This window comes from Coenobita brevimanus, chromosome 110 (assembly GCF_032717465.1).
Source record: "Coenobita brevimanus isolate Jiangsu-jjx chromosome 110, ASM3271746v2, whole genome shotgun sequence".
Classification (NCBI taxonomy): Eukaryota; Metazoa; Arthropoda; class Malacostraca; order Decapoda; family Coenobitidae; genus Coenobita; species Coenobita brevimanus.
This window is the reverse complement of record NC_137063.1, coordinates 50,870,314-50,891,559: the sequence shown is the minus strand read 5'-3', so window position 1 is coordinate 50,891,559 and position 21,246 is coordinate 50,870,314. Positions and strand designations below refer to the sequence as shown.

General features: G+C 42.0%; 1 long non-coding RNA gene across 2 annotated transcripts; it reads left to right on the top strand.

Moving 5' to 3' along the window:
* The first annotated feature begins 167 nt into the window (after window positions 1-167).
* LOC145417371 (uncharacterized) lies at window positions 168-10,675 on the top strand. 2 transcript variants are annotated; one of them, XR_013900497.1, is made up of 5 exons: window positions 168-184; window positions 2,486-2,563; window positions 5,807-5,912; window positions 8,403-8,596; window positions 10,311-10,675. It is a non-coding gene; the product is annotated as an uncharacterized LOC145417371 (long non-coding RNA). The 2 variants fall into 2 exon arrangements; XR_013900496.1 differs by lacking the exon at window positions 168-184 and adding an exon at window positions 192-412.
* Window positions 10,676-21,246: the final 10,571 nt, after the last annotated feature.

The window sequence follows — 21,246 nt, the reverse complement described above, 5'->3', positions numbered from 1 at the left end:
CTGAGCAATTTATTTGGTATATTATATTTTCTTGTCTTCTCTGACGTTATTGATATTTTTTAATACAGTCGTAGTTTCTATTAGTACAATACTGGGGGATATTACGGTATAGCAGGCCCTATAAGTCGCCGAAGAAGGGATGTTACGAATTCTTTATCGTCTGTCCTGCCAAGTATCAACAAAGGTCAGTTGACTGATGCGCCAGCATGAGTTTCTAATAATATTTTATTCTGTTTCTGTTTGGTGGTGTTTGGCATCGTTCTGTATAAGCAGGGAGAGTGAAAACCTAGAGCTGGTGGAATTTGCTACGATTTCGCCTGGCAACACCGCAAATCCACCTTTTACTCTCAACCAAAACACTCGTGAACGGGGAGGTTACCCTGTGTCGGTCACTAGCAGTGCTGTTTACAAGGCAAGCATCATGCTTCCACTGTCCAAAAAGCTACAGGCCTGTACCTAGCATGTTCTTGGCTAGAGATAGTTGTTGAGAAACGGGAATGGGTCCATCGCTGGCACAGACAAAATCCTGTCATTGATACACTATCCAAAAAGCCCCATCAGTGAGGTTCACAAACCGGTATAGACCCAGTTTGTGCAACACAGCATGCACAAAACTTCATTCATCCATCATACAGCACTTTATATCAATTACAAACCTATACAATCAAGTCTCGACCTTGATGCTTATTTTCTCAAAACATACTATTTGTAGCTTCTCTTTGCATCTACTGTAATTTTTCTCTGATTTTGATAATTTTGGTGTCATTTGTTTCCTATTTTCAATTCCTTTGCTCCCTGAAATGTTAAGTTTCACATATTCTTTTTTATCAACGTGCAATTTTCTGTGAGAATATTTTCCCTCATTTTATTGCATTAGGTATAAGATAACAAAACCGTTTTGCACAACAGGTAAGCAACTATGCATTTCCAGAAAGTTTGATTATGATTTGAACAGTTTGCAGGAAAAAAAAAAATCTTCATATATTCAATAGCTCCAGTTCTGATATGATGTAGCAGAGTAGTAACTGGAAAAAGGGAACCAAACAGCACATCTGTGGGCATCACACCTTTGTTGCCAGGAATGTGTCTAGGTCAGTTCCAAGATTGATTTATCAAAAGCCTAGCAGGCTTTCTACCACTCCTTCCATAATTGTTTCATTATAGCTTAATATTCTACTGCCAGTTACTTGGGAAACAGTGACATCAATGATGACGATGATAGTAATGATGATGGTAATGGTGATGGTTTATCTTACTTGTCTTTACCCGTGACAGCTGTAGTTCAAGTCAGTGGTGGGATGTGCAGGCAATGGAGAGTCTGCCTATACCTCTGGGCCCATGTCACCCACAGAACCCAAGGTCACACACTATGGTTTTCAACTCCCTCAGTGTGGTGACCTGTTCTTGTATTTTTTTCTTGCCATCTCCAAATGATCTTGTTTGGCATAGGAGAGACTTATTACAGGGATTAGGTACCGGTATAGCCTTTATTAATCACTTCACTGCTGCATCATCATCATCCGGACCTCCTTTCCCATCCAAGGGCAGGGTGAGGAGTAGCAATATTCAGACAGCCCAAGTTTACCCAGTCCAATGGGCCATGCTTCCATTCACTCATCATTCAAGCCCCCAGAATCCTGGCTCTGTCTGATATGCCTAAATGAATTAAATTATCTAAAAGCAGTAAGTGTAAACAGTGGTAGGTGGTGGCGACCATCATCCACTCATTGATGTAGTGCTGCCTGCATCATCTTTCTCCTTTATCATTCATTTTCTGTGTCTGCCCTCCTCACTCCCTATTTCTCCCATTTTTAAAGAGGTTAATGGTGAGGGAGCAGTAAAATTCATGAGTTTTCACACTTAGTGCGGTGAGTGTAAAAATAATTTTGTGACTTTTTTTTTTACTGGGTGAGAAAAAAATCTGTTCTTACAGTATGTGATGAGATTATGTGATGATGTAAGAAGTTAGATTAGATACTTAAGTGAGTTCAGTTTTTGTGAATTATGTTTTCATACATATACCAGTACTGTTTTGTTGACATGTATATTATTCAGGGTTACTCCACACATGTTTACCACAGAAGTTGTATACAGTCACTAACCCGAGTTTGTAGTTTGTGGATTTCTGTACAATTCCCGTGGCATCTCTTGGGGATTACAGTAGATATGTATTATTCTACGTTATTATGTTAATGATGTATGTATGTTTTAGATATATATAACTAACGTTTATTCATGTTTAAAATTGCTTTACATAGCATTATAGATGTATACTGGCAGTGGTCAAACACCAAATCCACCTTTTTCCCTTAGGTTATATACTCTTTTATACAGGCTTTCACTTAATGAGTTAGTTTTCATAAATGTAATGCTCATAATATCAGAATCCCTTGTATTATTATTATTATTATTATTATTATTATTATTATTATTAGCATCATCATCCATATTATTGCCATCATGCAACTAATCATCAATTTTTCAGGTTGCAGCAAGACCCCCCTGCAGGAGTCAGTGCTGCTGTCACAGAAAACATCATGATCTAGAATACCATTATCTTTGAGTGAGTTCCTACAGTATGTTCACTGTAACCTGGCTTAGGGAAGTTAATCCTGGAATTGATAGAGGAGGGTTAGTGCCCCTCCCCGGAAAACAACTAACTAAAAAAAACAAGAAGAAGCCTCGGACAAGGACTGACCAAACGATGACGACCCAGGACCGGACAAAGGACTTGGTAATGGGTACGTGGAATGTAAGAGGAGCGAATGATGAGGTGAAAGAGAGAGAGATTGTCCAGGTGCTTGAGGGTGCGAAAGTGGATGTATGTGGAATAACTGAAACAAAATGGAGAGGAGAAAGTGTGAGAGAATGGGAGTATGGATGGGGTATATATGCAGGAGTAGGTGAGAATGAGAGGGCAAAGGAAGGAGTATGTATAGTTGTGAGTAAAAGATGGAAGAAGAGCATAAGACAGTATGGATCAGTAGGGTCAAGGATTGTGTGGGTAAAGTTGAAAGTTGGAATACAAATGTGGGCGATTGTGTGTGTGTATGCGCCAACGCAAGATCGTGCTAGAAGAGTGAGAGGAGAGTTCTGGACAAATGTTGAAGTGTGCATGGAAAAGTTTGGAAGGAATGAGAGAGTGTTTCTGATCGGTGATATGAATGGTAAAGTTTGGAATGTGAAGGTGGATGGAATAGTTGGTGAGTGGGGTGTGCCTGCTGAGATAGATGAGAATGGGAGTGCATTAGTGGACATTTGTGCTGGGAGGGGGTTGGTGATAGCCAATACCCTCTTCAGGCATAAAATGATCCACAGGTATACATGGCGAGTGATGAGAAGGGTGGGTGGTGAACTGAATGAAAGGAAGGCAATGATTGATTATGTGTGTGTGAATGAAAAGATGTGAAGATGTGTAATGGATGCAAGAGCTTATAGAGTTTGATGGAGTGGACTTTCTGACCACTACTTGGTGGTGGCCAGAATTAGGATTCAAGTAAGATGGAGGAATAGAAGAAGGGAAAGACGAGAGGAAGGAGTAGTTGCAAGGAGAGTGGAAAGGTTACAAGAGGATGAGAAAAAGGCAGAGTATAAGAGAGAAGTGGAGGAACGATTGGGCAAATATGAATTGGAGCAGATGGGGGACGTGGAAGGTGTGTGTAGGATATTTGCAGAAGAAGTATGTGCAGCGTGTGATGTGGTGTGTGGAAGGAAGAGAAGACGGAGGGGAGTGCAAGGAACAGCGTGGTGGACTGAAGAGGTGAGACAGGCTGTGGCACAAAAGAAGAAAGCATACAATGAATGGATGAGAAATAGGGGCGTGGAAGAAGTTGAGAGGCGGAAGAGAGAGTTATATGTAGAAAGAAAGAGAGAGGTGAAAAGATTAGTAAGAGAAAGTAAGAAGAGAGTGGATGAGGAATTTGGAAGGAATTTGAGTGTAAAGTGGGGGGACTGTAAGAAAATGTTCTGGAAAGAGGTGAAAAGAGTAAGACAAGGTGAAAGTGAAGTTAGCAGGGGAGTGAAAGATAAAAATGGTAGATTACTAGTGGAGAAGGGAGAAAAAGTGAGCAGATGGAGAGAACACTAAGGATTTGTTGAACATAGAGGATGGAAGTAATGCGAGTATAAGTGGCTGGGGAATGGCTGGGAGAAGGAGGGAGGTGAGAAGACAGGAAGAAATCGGTAGGATAGAAGTTCTGGAAGCAATGAAGAAAGTTAAATCGGGGAAAGCCCCAGGAATTGATGGAGTGTGTGGTGAAATGCTGAAGCATGGGGGAGAGATGGTAGTAGAATGGATGTGGAAGATGTGCAGATTGGCCTGGGAGGAAGGTAGAGTCCCGGAGGATTGGAAGTCAGGTATAATTATTCCCTTGTACAAAGGAAAAGGGGAAAAAGAAGTGTGTGGTAATCATAGGGGCATTTGTCTTCTTAGTATAATAGGAAAAGTGTATGGTAGGATACTTATTGACAGAGTTAGAGAAAGAACAGAGAAATTAGTTGGAGAAGAATAGGGTGGCTTTAGGAAGGGAAGAGGTTGTGTAGATCAGATATTCATTCTTAGATCTTTAGTGGAAAAGTTTCTGGAGAAGGGAAAGAAGTTGTATGCGGCTTTCATGGATTTGGAGAAAGCATATGACAGGGTGGATAGACAAGGATTGTGGAAAGTGTTAAGAATATATGGAGTAGATGGGAAGTTGTTGAATGCTGTGAAGAGTATGTACGATGGTGCGAAGGCTGCAGTGGGTGTGGATAGTGAACTAAGTGAATTTTTCTCTTTGAAAGTTGGGTTGAAACAGGGATGTGTCATGTCTCCATGGTTGTTCAATCTGTACATGGATGGGGTAATAAAAGAGGTACAAGGTAGGGTAGTGGATGTTGGAGTGGCCCTGGTGAGAGAGGATAGTGTTTGGAAACTCCCTGTACTGTTGTTTGCAGATGATACTGTGTTGTTGAGTGAAGACGAAGGGGAGCTGCAAGGCTTGGTGGATGAGTTTGGGAGAGTGTGTAAGAAACGGAATCTAAAGGTGAATGTAGGGAAGAGTAAAGTGATGGTTTGAGAGAGGTGAAGTCAGTGAATGTACAGCGAGGTTGGATGGTGAAGAATTGGAAAATGTGAGTACGTTTAAGTACTTGGGTAGTGTGATGAGTAAGGATGGAGGTTTGGAGGGTGAAGTGCTTGAAAGGGTACAGCAGAGAAGAAAGGTTGCTGGTTCTTTGAAAGCAGTGATAAGAAACAGGGAAGTGAGCATGGAAGAGAAAAAGTTACTACATGACAGTATTGTGATACCAACTCTAACGTACGGAAGTGAAGCTTGGACGTTGTTGGAAGGACACAAGTCAAGAGTGAGAGCAGTGGAAATGAGTTATTTAAGAGGAGCCTGTGGAGTCACATGGAGAGACAGGCTGACGAATGAGGATATAAAGGAGCGTTGTGGTGTGGATGTGGATGTGATAGGAAGTGTTATGAGGAACACACTGAGGTGGTTTGGCCATGTGGAGAGGATGGAAGGTGAAAGACTGACGAAGAGAGTGTATGTGAGTGAGGTGGAGGGGGGAAGAGGGAGGGGGAGGCCGAGGATGAGATGGAGGGATGGGGTGGAGAGGTATATGAGAGAGGGGGATGTGAGTTGGGAGCAGGGCAGTGAAATGGTGGGGGACAGGGCAACTTGGAGGCGATTTGTTTGTGGCCACCCCAAACAGGATTGAGGCGTCTGGCAATAGATTGATAGATAGATTATTATTATTATTATTATTATTATTATTATTATTATTATTATTATTATTATCCTGTCTTTGTATTTTACAGTGTGGTGGGCAACAAGCACTGCAGCAGTCCTGGCTTGGAGCTCCTGAAAACACTTCTGGAGAATGGCATGGTACCTCCACACTTAATCTACTGTATATTTTGTCAGGTATGTCTGTATCTGGTCACTTTATCTATTTTTCTATCTATCTGTTGCAAGGCACCTTATTCCTGTAAGGGGTGGCCACAAACAAATTGCCTCCATGTTACCCTGTCCCCTGCCCTCCCTCCAACTCACACCCCTCCTCTCTCATATCTCTCTTCATTCCATCCTTCCATCTTATCCTTGGCCTCCTCCTCCACCTCATTCACATGCACTCATCTAGTCAGTCTCTCATTGTCCATCCTTTCCACTCCATCTTCCATCTCATTCTTGGTCTCCACTTCCACCTCACTCAAATGCATTCTTCTAGTCAGTCTCTCATTGTCCATCCTCTCCACTTCATATCATTTTTGATCTCACCCTCCACCCCACTCACATGCACCCTTCTAGTCAGTCTCTTATTCTCCATCCTTTTTGCTCCATTCTTCTTCTCATTCTTGGTCTCCCCCTCCCCTTCTTCCCCTCCACCTCACTCACAAACTCTAGTCAGTCTCTCATTCCCCATCCTCTCCACTCCATCCTTCCATCTCATTCTTGGTCTCCCCTTCTACCTCATGCACATGCACTCTTCTAGTTAGTCTCTCATTGTCCATCCTCTCCACATAGCCAAACCATCTCAGAATATTTTTCTTAACACTTTCAGCCACATCAACACTACAATGCTCCTTTACTTCCTCATTTGTCAGTCTGTCTGTTTGTCTACGTATCACACCATAAAATAACCACATCTCCATCTTGACCACTGAGATATACAGGATATTAATGGCAGAATGTGAAGCATTTAAGTGTGGATGTTTATGAGGTGGAGGATTTCTGGGGCTGGAATGGTGAGGGAGAGTGTGTATTTATAACTCCACTCGCTGTGTAGAGCTACCTCGTGGTGATTCTACCCCGAGTGACAAACCAAATTGTCTTTTGTAGTCCAGGAACCATTTACTATGCCAGGGTGGTTGATATTAATACCTAGGGCGTTAGTAATGACATGCGGCCCCATAACTGCCATCTTGACAATGCATGGTGGTGGTGCCATGGACAGCTGCCATCAGGTGAAAAGACCTACACATGCTCTAGCATATTGTTCTCTAAATATGTTAACTTATAAATAACATGCCTTTATTAAAGCACCAAGTCAATGTCACTGGGTTTAATGCAGAAATTAATAAATATATCATTTATAAACTTGGAAGAACAGTAATGTCATACAGTATCACTGTGGAAGATAAGATGTCTTAACCCCCTGAGTATGAAAGGTACCTCCATGTTACCAAATAGTCTGGCATAGGAGACACAAATGCATAGGTTTTTAAGAAGCTAAAAACCCATTTTACCTCTACTGAAAGCACCTTAGGACAGGAGGGTCATCCTTCACCATGCCCACTGCACAAGCATTGGTTGCTGGAGTGATGGCATCATGACAGGAGACTAAGTTTAGTGTTTGTAAAATTGTTCCTAATTGTGCCATTTTCCTGTGCTCACCATCCACTTATTCAGTGTACTGTAGTGCTGCTTTGGATGTCTGCCCTTTCCTCTCTTCTATCCTTCCTTTTCTGCCTTTCTTTATTTCATTCTTTCCACTTTCTTCTGCCTACAGGTGACTTTTCATTCCCTCCTCTGTCTTTCTTTCCTTCTTTCTTTCCTCTTTCTTCTGCCTGTGGGTGACTCTGCACTGAGTGACAAGCCAACTGGTTTCCTGTACACCAGGAAGCCATTTACTATGCTGGGTGGTAACCATATAACCAAATTATGGCACCTGGTGGTTTAGTGGGTATTTATGGCTCTCCAGTCGGATGAGCCTGTGTAGGTTTATACCCAAGGGGTGGTTGGGGTTTACTCCTCACATAATGCCACTCAGGGATGAGTGAGGCTATCACTCTCACTCTCATCTTAAATGTCAGGACCAACTTGCCTAGCCCTGGGTTCCTAGGCTCCTCATGGGGCGACGTAGGATGGGATGATGGATGGATGGAATATATATATATATATTTTTTTAATACAAAAGATAAACAGAGGAAGGAAAAAAAAGAAGAATAGGTACATCAGATTACAAGTGTCCTCCATTCATAAAAATCTATAACACTTGGACTTGAACTGCTGTAGGTTGAAGTTTAGGGGGAGATTATTCTGGGGAAGTGAGTTCCAAAGAGAAGCAGTTTAGGAAATAAATGAAATCTGATAGGCAGTTGTTCAGTATGGCAGTGTATCAGTTAAAAAAAAAAAAAAAAAAAAAAAAAAAAAAATGATAGAGTGTGACCTCGGGGATAAGGGACTGATAGAGAGGGTGCTAGAGATTGAGCAGCATGGAGAGCAGCCCTCCGGTGACCAAGGCCGACACATACAAGCATGTAGGAGCCTCGTTAAATAATAGATAGACAGGTAAATAAACGGACAAGTAGACAGATAGACATAAATAGACAAACAGATAGCAAGATATATAATGCTTTGTTTTGATGTACAGTGAGTAGATTTAATTGATTTTCTTTTTTCTTTTTTTTCTAGATCTGGGAGCAGGGCATTGAAATGGCAGGGACAGGGCGACATGGAGGCGATTTGTTTGTGGCCACCCCTTACAGGATCAAGGCATCTTGCAATAGATAGATAGATAGACAGATAGTAAAGCACACAACATGGCCCATAATGAATTCCATCAATGCTGCTTTCAGTTGGACTCTGATGGGGTGACTGATAGGAAGGTAGGGGCATGGCTTAGTGTAAGAAGTGGAGTATAGTAGTGGCTGTAGGGGTTTTAGTAGTAGCAGTGGTTGTAGTGGGAGTGGTAGTTACAGTAATAGTAGTTGTTGTAGCAGCAGTAGTAATAGTGATGGTTTTAGTAGTGGTAATAGTTGTAGCACAGTAGGAGTAATAGTACTAGTTGTAGAAGTAGTAATAGTAGTACTTGTAGTAGTAGTTTTGATGGTTGTAGTAGTAATAGTAGTACTAGTAGTTGTGATGGTTGTAGTAGTAGTAATAGTAGTACTAGTAGTTGTGATGGTTGTAGTAGTAGTCAAACAGAGAGGCATTGATGTTTAATTTATACAGGCATGTTGGAGCCTTTATAAACGATACAAACAGAGAGGTGTTGATAATGTATGTTTGTATTGTTTATAAAGGCTTCAACATGCCTTTATAAACGATACAAATAGAGGGGTTGATATCGTATGTTTGTACCGTTTATAAAGGCCCCAACATGCCTTTATAAACGATACAAACAGAGTGGTGTTGATATCGCATCCTCATACAATTAATGCAGATTTAAAGACAGTGTTATTGTTGCATGAAAAAATATCTTGGAAATTGGCTGTTTGGATTTGGTAATGTGTAATGAATTGTAAATGAGTTTTTATTCCTGTAGAACAGTAATGATTGGATGAGAATGAATGAATGAATGAAAGAACAGTAATGAGAAGCTACACAGTCGGTTGCATAACACAAGCATTGTTCCCGCCCTGGATGCAAGTACCTTCAGCTGGATGTGGGTCTTCCAGTCTCCATGCATGTTTTTCTTTAAAGTGTATGTATGTGTGTGTGTTTCTTACTTAATTGTATCTTTACAGGAATGAGTCAGGCTTGTACTGTCCCGTGTATTAAACCATTTTTATCATACATGTCCTTAAATTTGTGAATAGACACTATTTCATTTGATAGTGCATCCACTGATCAATTGCCCTATTTGGGAAACAATTTCCTTGCATCTTTATTGCCTCTCTTTTTTATGTAGTTTTTTGCAGTGTCCTCTTGCTGATGCTTCTCCATTGGTTATATATTCATTTATGTCCATTTTCTCTTTCCTTGAGATACATTTATACAGCATAACCATGTCTCCTCTTTTCCTTCTCTCCTGTAGTGTTGGTAGATTCAGTTTTTCAAGTCTTTCTTCATAGCTTAGATCCCTTAAGCTTGGTACCCATCTTGTAACCGCCCTTTGTACTTTTCCAGTCCTATCTTTGTGTTTTTTGAAATGAGGATTCCAGACTACTGTGCATACTCCAGGGTTGGTCTAGTGAAAGATGTTATTATCTTTCTCAGCATGTCTTCATTTACATATGTGAATGCTATTCTCATATTAGCAAGCAGTGTATACATGTTACGTACCTCCCCACTGACGTGGTCATCTGAAGATAGTCTGTTATTGATAATCACTCCTAGGTCCTTCTGCCTTTCTGATATGTGTAGGGTTGATCTTCCTAACTTATAATTTCAATCTGATCTTCTCTCACTTTTACCAAACTTAATTACATGACCCTTATCCACATTAAATTCCATTTGCCATTTATTGCTCCATTGTGTGTGTGGGGGTGGGGGGAGGGAAGAAGCAACCAGAGGCCAGTGACTATCCATGTTGTAGGAATAGCTCCGTTTCATTGGCTGAAAACTATGTAGTATTACCTCAGAATTTTCCACCCACAGAAAACATAGTTCAGGCCCCTGGATCTGCGGCCCAAGAAGACCCGTACCATCTGATGCAGCCTGACAGTGTCAGATGAAGCGCCTCACACCTAAGATATCAAGAGGCAAATTTCCCACCCCACAGGTATGCCGTCAAGGCATAAATAAACGTTGGAATGTCTATTCTTTAACCCCCACTGAACTCTTTTTAATTCCCCCTGAAGAGTTAGATGATTGCAACTGTGTGAGAATGTTAGATGTCTGAGCAATTGTGTAAGAATGTTAGATGACTGCAGTTGTGTAAGAATGATAGGAAATGTTTAATTATCTGTATCTTTTGTCATTTTTCATCCCACAGGGAAAAATAAATTGTCCATCATGTGAAATATAAATTTTAGTTCCCAGAGTCCTATCACAAGTGGCTTTTGCAGACTTAATATGTCTCTGTGAGTCATTCTCATTGCACCTCAGTATCCTTTTGTATGCAACTAATAATGAATAAAATGATGCAGGAGAATGCTTAGTTGCAAAAAGGAAGATAAATCACTAACAAAAAGGAGCTACAGTGCCTTCCATACAATTTTTAATGTGGCCTCTTGTAGGTTGGGCCATCCACTTGTGTGATAGTTTTCTTTGCTATTTACATCTTATGCTTATAGATTAGTTAGTTACAGGAGCAGCCTAACATGGACTAACCTACCTTAAGTTTTCCCTTCATATGCTTATTGTTTTTCCAATTTCTTGCAGTTATCCTTTCATGTTTTTTGTTTATGTTTTGTTCAGCCAGCCTTTTTGCAGTTAAATTTGCATGTTCTTTATGTGCTGTATTTTGTCAGTGTCATATTCTGTGTTTATGTGCATTTTCTGCCTCCTTCTTCTGTTATGTTCTTTATGTGCTTTGTTCTGCTAGTTTATGTGCTTTTGTCTGCCAACCTTCTTCATTTATCCTCAGTTATGTTCTTCTCTTGACTCTGCTTAGCCAGTTTTTTAAATCATGGCCTGTACTCTAGTCAGTTAAGGCAGCTCCCTAACACCTCTTCCCAAGTACAGTAATACCTCGATATATGATACCCCTAGATGCGATACCCCGGCTTAACGATGGGGTTAGAAATACCACCATACCACACCTAACGATGGCCAAACTCTGATTTAATTATGGGTTTTTATTTATTTTTTTTAATGATTTTGATGATATCTTAGACTAAAATTGTGTGTTTAGGTTGATTTACAATGTTTTTAGACATAGATTAATGTGTTTTAGCCGTAGGTGGGATGAACATTGTCATTTTAGGGTACAGTTTACTAAGCTTGATTTTTTCCAGACTTATATTTGACAATTTTCAGATTTTATTTGTTGGTTTTAGTGAGTTATTTACAGGTGTTAGGCTTAAGTTTGCTTCCGTGACAGTTGTTAGGCCATTTAGATTGGCATTAAACTTGTTTTGGGGCTCATTTGATAGGGTTTTGGGCTTGATTCGGGGGAAAACCCAAGGCTGGTAAATGGTCCACATTGAAATACATGTTAAAAGTACCCTGCCTAATGATGGGGTTTTACCTAACCAAATGGATCGTTAAACCGGGGTATGCCTGTACTGTCACCATACTCTTCCTAAAAAATGTACAAAATCCTATTACCCAGCTGTAGCCAAAAGTAAATAGCTAAGGGCTAGGGAGCTTGCTTAATTGATGAGAATACAAGCCATGTGTGCAGTACCATGGCACACCTCAGTTTGGAGATTCCTTCAGAAAAAGGATGGCATCATTGATTTGAGTATTTAAATCCTTCAGTATTTAGCTTCATATATTATTTTCACTTCACTCATCTAGATATGAACTCAGGGGACTGGTGGTCAGCATCTCCTAAAAGGAGGATGGTGATCTGCTGCCGAGCACTTAAAATATGCTCCTGTAGACAAGAAGACAGGGAAAGGATAATAGATCAGGTATTTGAGAGAGCCTTCATTAGTAGTGGACAGTGGTGTTTAGCATAGGAGGCAGTCCAGCACCTGAGTCCTAGTGATGTGATTTGCTGACCTCGCTCAGCTCGTCATTCTCTTACTGATGTATGAATTGTGGCAGTTTGTGACTATAAACAGGAGAACGTTGATATATGCAGAAATAAACTGGTAAGGAACGGTGCTTGGGTGTCTCCCCAACCAGTGGGAATATGACTTATTCTTTTACTTAGTCACACTTGTGTAGGAGCTGACTAGCATGGGCCAACTGGTCTACTGTACAGTAATATAATAATGGTATTTCTGTGGTGGGTGACGGGAGGTTGGAAATACAGTAGTGCAAAATAATACTGTATAAAGGTGGAACTAGCAAAGGACTGAGGTAAGTGAATGTGGAGGTAACTGGAGTGAGGTAAGTTGCCTAAAGAATATAATAATACTGCTCCAAGAGTAGCCTCATACAGCAATAGAATTGGGCACTCCTTGAAAAGTACTGTATAACCAAAGAAGCTTTAAGGTATTGCAAACACCTTATAAATGAAGATCTGTCATAAGCTGCCAAAATATGATGTAGAACCAGTAGAGAACATCCCAGTACAGGTAAGAGGAGGGAAGGAGACTGGTGAAAAGGAGGAGATTGAGAGATGGCAGAAGGGGCAGAAAAGGAAAGCATTAATGAAAAAAAAAATGAGGAAAGAAAAGTGAAGAAAGGAAAGATAGGAGGAAAAGGGGCAGAAAAAGAATGCATTAATGAAAAAAACAAGGGAAAGGAAAGATGGAAGAAGGGGCAGGAAAGGAAGTCTCACAGAGGAGAAGAAGAGGAAGGAGAGATGGGGCAAAAAAGGAATACAAAAAGTTAACCGGAGAGGAAAATGAAACGGAGGAGGCAGAGAAGGAACAAGAATTCTCATGAGAAGGAAAATATTAGGAAAGATGGGAGGTTAAGAGATGGGTGGGGAAAAGGAAAGAAAAAGGCAGCAGATATTTATTAAAAGAGTCTTATCCCACAAGGAAGGGAAAATATAAGTAGAGTATTGAGAGAGAGATCCATTTCTTCCATCGCGATTCGGGTGGGCTTTCTCATTCATCCAGCCAGGCCGTACCTTAGGCCTGTTATGGGATAAAGGGATTAATCCCCGAGCTAGACCTCTTCAGATTACATAGCCCTGCTAGGGTTACAGGAGAGCGCCACCCCTCCCAGCACGGCAGCCAGCGGGCGGGGCGCGAACTCGCAACCTCACGATTACGAGCCCGACACCCTACCACCGAGCTACCGCGCTCCCCAGGCCTGTTATGGCTGCTCCTTCATTTATCCTCCTCTCTCTCCCTCCTGATATGGCTCCGGGGATGAAGGAGTGGAGGTGAGAGGGAGGCTTGAGAGAGAGGGAGGAAAGGAAAGCGAGGCAAAATGGGAGGGTCGCGATTGGAACCTACGTAGCATCTGACGGTTGTTTCATGTGCCTTTATCTCTCTTTCTTGGGAAATGACTGAAGAAATGAAGGAGTGGAGAGGTAATGAAGGCTTTAGTAAGGTGAAGGGAGTGAGGGAAAAGGCGAGGGAAAGGGTGAGGGAGAAAAGAAAGGCGGAGAGACGAAAGGACTTCCGTAGAGTTTAACATGTTGACATTGTAAGTGCTGCTGCTCGCGGCGATGATAGCGTTGCCAAATGAAATATAAGGGGAAAACCGCTAAATTGGCAACTCTGCCTCTGGAGGGAGTGGCTGTAGTTTGACTGATTTAAAAACCAAGATGTGAGAAGAGAATGAGTCTGAATGACCTAGGTGCGGAAAGGGTACGAGAGAGAGAGAGTTACTAACTAATATATCGCCGACTACCCTCCCCTTCCTCCTCTCATACCTTTTTCTTTCATCTTCCATCTTTTTCTCCTTCATCCCCAACTCTTCCTTCATCCTTCATCCTCGTCTTTCCTTCACTGTGTCTCTTGCCATTTACCTTTCATTCCCTTCCTCTGTTTTATCCTCATCCCTTCATCTTTCATCCTCTTCATCTCTTTCTCAGTCTCTTCGTGTCTCATCATTATTGGCCTTCTCCCTCTCTCTTTCTCTCTCTCTCTCTCTCTCTCTTTCTTCACCTTTCATCTTCTTCTCCACTTCATTTCGTTCCTATCCCCTCTTCTTCCTCTTTCTTTCTCTTCCTATTTGCTTCTCTCTCTTCCTCTCTTCTTTTGTCCTATCTCCTTGATATTTATCTTCTCTTCTCTCTCGCTCTCCGTTTCTTTCCCTCATTGTCTTTCCCTCTTTCTTCTTTTAGTCTTTTCTTATTCCTCTCTTCTTGTCATGTCTCCTCTTTTCCTTCTTTCTTTCTCATCTCTTCTCTCTCTCCATCTTTTTCTTTTCCTCGTCTTTCCCTCTTTCTTCTTTTAGTCCTTTATTCTTCCTCTCCTTTTGTCCTCTTTCTCCCCTTCTCTCTCTCTCTCTCTCTCTCTCTCTCTCTCTCTCTCTCTTACTTCTTTTAGTCCTCTCTTCTTCCTCTCTTCTTGTCCGCTATCTCACCATCCATTTTTTTTTTCTCCTCGTCTTTCCCTCCTCTCATCTTTCCCTGTCTTCTTGCTGTCTCTCCTGTCGTCTCCTGTTTCCTCTCTTTATCTCCTTTGCTTTCCCTTTCTTAAGCTTGTTTAATTAGAAAGCAAGTTGTTTAGTGTAGGGCTGGTTATCTAAACAAAAATAGCAATGTTTGTGTGATCAGTGTATTCATGTAACTATGCGCGGTATTCTCTCTCTCTCTCTCTCTCTCTCTCTCTCTCTCTCTCTCTCTCTCTCTCTCTCTCTCTAACGTGCCGCATTGTATGAAAACGTAGAGCTTTAAGATAACGTGTATACACCTACATGGGTACATACATACATACACACGCACACACTACATACACACACGCACACTTCATACACACGCACACACTTCATACACATACATACACTACATACACACGCAAACACTTCATACATACAAGCACACTTCACACACACACACACACACACACACACACACACACACACACACACCCATCTACATACATATATCACAAATGTGCACACACTACATACATATATGCATACATACACGCACACATCACGAAGCATACACGTACAGTACATACACACGCATAGACACCAACACATATACGTCAAACACACTCAAATACACACCTATACATGTATGTCACATACACACACGCACACACGTCATACTGATAAGACCGTTTATACTTACACACCTACACATGTACGTGAAATATACTCACATAACTATACACACGCACACGTCACACTGATATGATTGTACACACACACACACACACACACACACACACACACACACACACACACACACACACACACACACACACACAAGTATTCTAAGGTTGGACTTGATGGTGGGGAAGGGAGTGTGTGTGTGTGTGTGTGTGTGTGTGTGTGTGTGTGTGTGTGTGTGTTTAACACTCTAACCAAGCCACACTCTAACCAAGGCAAGACTATGAATATTGTCCACTATACTCTTTTTACTCTAACTTGGCCTAAAACTCCCGTATTTCCGTCCTGAATGCTGAGTTGTAGCAATAGATGAACACTGGAATATGATGCTGGTCACGAAGATGTGCTGAGGCAAGGTTGTAGAGCCATAGCATTGTACTTTCTGCCACTGAACTACGTGAAATCAGCTGCAAAAGAACGAAAATCTGGGCCAAGTGAAAGTGAAAAGAATATATCTCCCGCAGTTTATATATAATGTTTTTTTTTACCAACATTTATATCAACAGTTACCTTTTTTTCCTTCATAATATGTAAGAACGACGTCGAACAAAGTTTTTGAAAAGATCCAGGAATGTAAGAGTTCTCTGTGGTAAGAAATTAAGGAGAAAAGTGTTGTGGGTGATGGCGGAGCATTGCGGTGAGATGTGCAGGCACACGCATGACTACACACACACACACACAAAACTCTCTAACTGAACTTGCTGGTGGGAAAATGTGTGTATGTAACTGGTGGTGTGAGAGGTTGCCATGGTAACACACAGGCACCTCCCACTAGTCAACCAAAGACTTCCTATAGCGATATATTTTTGGACAAGGCTGATTAACATCCTTTAGTACGTTTCTTATGCAGATTATGGTAAAGCTTGAAGTATTTATACAGGACAGTAGGAGAGCAAAGTGTAATAAGCAAAATAAATCCCCAAGGGACAGGTGCTAGGGAGTTGTAGAATGAGTTTATAGCTATAATTTTTATCAGAGCGTTCCATTAAGCTGTATGTATAGTTTATCAGACTTAACATGACTGAGATCTTATATTTGCTGCTTATTTCTCATAGCATAATTACAGGCAGAAGAAGACGATAACTCGGCTCTACATATCTCCAACATCACTTTTTCGTGACTAGCATCATATTCTAATGTCAGGTTCTTGTTACAGCTCAGCATTTAAGATGGAGAGATGGCAATTTTAGCCCAAGTTAAAGTGAAATTCTGTATCCATTCCGTAACACCTTTTCGTGACTATTCCGTTCTTCCTCTAACACGGGCCAGATTTCCATCCTTGTGTAGGTCATTTTACTCATTTCACGTAGCCCAGTGCCAAGAAATGACAATGGTATGGCTCTACATCCTTTACATAGCACTCCTTCGTGACTAGCATCATGTTTTGGTGTTCATCTATTGTTACAACTCAGCATTCAAGATGGATAGATGGTAATTTTATGTCCATTTAGGGAAAAGAGAGTATTGTTCTATATTCTAGTGTTAATGTATCCTTACAGCTCAGCATTTAAGGTGAGGAGATGGCAATATTAGGCAAAGTGAAAGTGAATAGAGTATGGTAAACATCTAAGTATAATTTCTGACTTTGTTTGCTACGGTCCCTGATGCTTCCTCTACGACGGTTTTCTCTTATGCACTCAGCCTCCTAAGACCCAATCCCAGCTGAATAAAATCGTCTGGAGTCTGATAAAAGAAAAGTACTAGAGTTGTCACGATCATAGGAGGGTTAATATTTACAGCATGAACGCTCTCAGACACTTATAAATAGCTCACAGGTGCATAATAGCCTCTTGTATTAGCTAAAATAAAATACTAGAGTTACCCTGAAGATGAGAGGGCCTCCGTGCCCTCTAGTGGTTGTAAATGTAGTTGGGTAAAGTTTCACACGAGTTTCTGGGCTGGACAAGCATGACATTCCATTGGTCAGTCAGTGGTACTCGGACGATAAGAGGGTGAGGCTACGTCGGCTCCGTCTCCTGATGTAAGTGTTAAATTTTACCTTTTTAGTGTTAAATTTCGCGGTTTTTGCCATTAAGATGATTCAGATAGGACACGGAGGTATCTTGCTGCCAACCAGGAAGTGTCATAGGTCAAATAGATTCAACAGATGAGGGCAATAGACGTCGTTTTGCTGGTTAGGGGGTAGTGATGGTGTGTAGGCTTCTCCTCTTGCTGCAAGTGTTGGGTTTTGCTGTTTTTGCCATTAAGATGACTAAATTAGGACACGGGGATATCTTACGGTCAGCCAGGAAGCGTTGTAGGCCAAAGAAATTGTAGAAAATGAGGGAAATGGATGTAATTTTAATAGTCGTGTATTGTCACTTATCTATAGCCGTAATTGTCTAGTTATCTATAGCCAGACGCCTCAAACCCGTAAGGGGTGGCCACAAACAAATCGCCTCCATGTCGCCCTGTACACTGCCATTTTGCTGCCCTTCCCCCATCGTACACCCTCTCTCTCGTATACCTCTCTACTCCATCCCTCCATCCCATCCCCTTCACTATGCTCATTTTACTCTAACTTGGCGTAAATTGCAATCTCTTTATCTCGAATGCTGAGTTGTAACAATAGAATATTGTGCTAGTCACGAAAAAGTGCTGTTTCAAAGACGCAACTGAGACTCGTGAAAAGCTGCAAATGGACGAAAATTTGGGCCAAGTTAAGGTGAAAGGAGTAGAGTACAGAATCCTCCTTGATAACATAAAAGTTTCCGGATTAAAAAGAACTAGAAAAATCATCATCATCATCATCATCATCATCATCATCTACCTACTGCTACTATCTACTGCCAGACACCTCAGTCATCATCATCATCATCATCATCATCTACCTACTGCTACTATCTACTGCCAGACGCCTCAGTCATCATCATCATCATCATCATCTATCTACTGCTACTATCTACTGCCAGACGCCTCAGTCATCATCATCATCATCATCATCATTATCATCATTAAGTTTTTGCATACCTTCACTTAAAAACATGCAGACAGTTTGAGTTACACACTGGTATACGCACACAGTAAATACGCACACAGAGCACGCACATAAGTACGCACACACTGAGAACGCACACTATCACGCACACATTGAATACGCACACACTGAATACGCGCGCACTGAACACGCACACAATAAACACGCACACAATAAACACACACACACACACACACACACACACACACACACACACACACACACACACACACACACAACATGCACACAATAAACACGCACACACTGAACACGTACACACTGAACACGGACACACTGAACACGTACACACTGAACACGCACACACTGAACAAGCACAATTTTACTAAGTACACACTGAACACATACAATTTGACTACGTACACACTTAGCACGCACACACTGATGCACGCACACACTGATGCACGCACACACCGATGCACACACACCGATGCACGTACACACTGATGCAAGCACACACCGATGCACGTACACACTGATGCACGTACACACCGATGCACGTACATGCCGCGGCATGTACGCACTAAACACGCGCACACGGAGCGGGCACACACTAATGCACGCACGTATTCATTCACGCAAACACTGATACAAGCACTGACCAGCGCACGCACGCACACTAATATACGCACACACTGATGCACACAGGCACTGATACACACAGGCACTGATACACACAGGCGCTGATACACACACACTCAGATATGAGCACATACATATAAGCACAAAATGATGCACACACACACACACACACACACACACACACACACACACACACACACACGCACACACACTGAACACGTACACACTGAACACGTACACACTGAACACGTACACTGAACACGTACACACTGAACACACACAATAAACACGCACACACTGAACACGTACACACTGAACACACACAATAAACACGCACACACTGAACACGTACACACTGAACAAGCACAGTTTGACTAAGTACACACTGAACACACACAATTTGACTACGTACACACTAAGTACGTACACACTGATGCACGCACACACCGATGCACGCACACGCTGCGGCATGTACGCACTAAACGCGCACACGGAGCAGGCACACACTAATGCACGCACGTATTCATTCACGCAAACACTGATACAAGCACTGATCAGGGCACTCACGCACACTGATACACACAGGCACTGATACACACAGGCACTGATACACGCACACTCAGATACGAGCACAGATACACGCACACAATGATGCACACACACAAGTTCACGCACATACTGATACACACACACACACACACACACACAAGTTCACACACTTACTGATACACACACACACACACACACACACTAATGCATGGACTCAGTGATGCTCGGATATTTTAATGCAAGCGCACGCACGTGCGCGTACGCGCACACACACACACACACACACACACACACACACACACACACACACACACACACACACACACACACACACACAACCACTAAACAGGTGGTGGATCATATTTAGCTGACGTGTCGGAGTGTGGAGATGCAGACAGATAGGAAATAGAGAGAGAGAGAGAGAGAGAGAAAGCGGGGGTGGGGGAGGGGCATGAGGTAAGTCAGGCAGGGAGGAGGAGGGTAGACTGCTGCTTTTCGTGTTCCTCCTCCAAATTCCCCTACTCGTCAACGCGATAGGATGGCCGGTGATACTGTAGAGATGGAAGATAAAAGTGGCAGGAAATAAATTATATAAAATGGTGATCCCTGAACCTCACCTGTATCGAATCGTTCGTGTCGTATCTTTTTTTAAAGGATCTAACATGCTTGCATGCGTCGTCGGCCTTGGTCACATAATGGCGGCTCTCCACACTGCACGATCTCTTGCAGCCTCCCTATTCGCTCCCTTATCCCTGAGGTCACACACTATGACCTCGTCGCAGGCCTTTTCCGGTCTGCCTCTCGCAGCCCTACCTCCGATGTTCACACCTCTCTCTCCTCACCCAGTTGTCATCCTCCATCCTCTTCACATGTCCTAACCACCTCAGTCTATCCCTCCTCATCACAACAATACACTTTTGTCCCATCCCTCCTCTTAATTCATCAATAGTAAACCTAGCCTCCCCCCCAAACCCAGGCCTAGCATTTAAGTAAGAACTACACGTCCATCTAATCATTGTTATTTCTGTACGAAATGTGTAGACTACGTAAACCTTGGTTAGGTAAAGATTCGTTTATTCCCCTGAACCAGAGTGACATCATTCTTATTTAATTCTTATTGTTATCAAGCCATTTTATTCAGCTTACGAGCAGCCTCCCGTACTAAAGACTTTATTAGTACTGTATGACTCCTTCAGTTTGAAAAGTGTACCCAAAGCTGAATAAAATCATCAGGCTGTTGCAAGAATAAAATGAACAACGTTTCCTGGCTGAATGGGTTAACACTGACATGATCATTTGCCCCGACATTATCCGATTTATTCACCATCTCGATGACTGACTGAAATTTTGGTAGTCATGGTCGGTGACAGGATGGGGCTTTGACCATAATGGCTTTCAGGTTGGCTCTCATGACTGTACCGTTCACATATTTGCATAAAGATTGTGATTTACACCTTTCCTTGATCAGGGCATGCGTTCTGACGTCGTGCGTTGTGTGAACTACGGGGGGAAGGGGGTGAAGATTGTCAGTACCCCCACCCCCCCCAAGAAATTACTTAAATGAAATAATTCGTGTACTCTATTGGATGACGTGGATGTGGACGTATT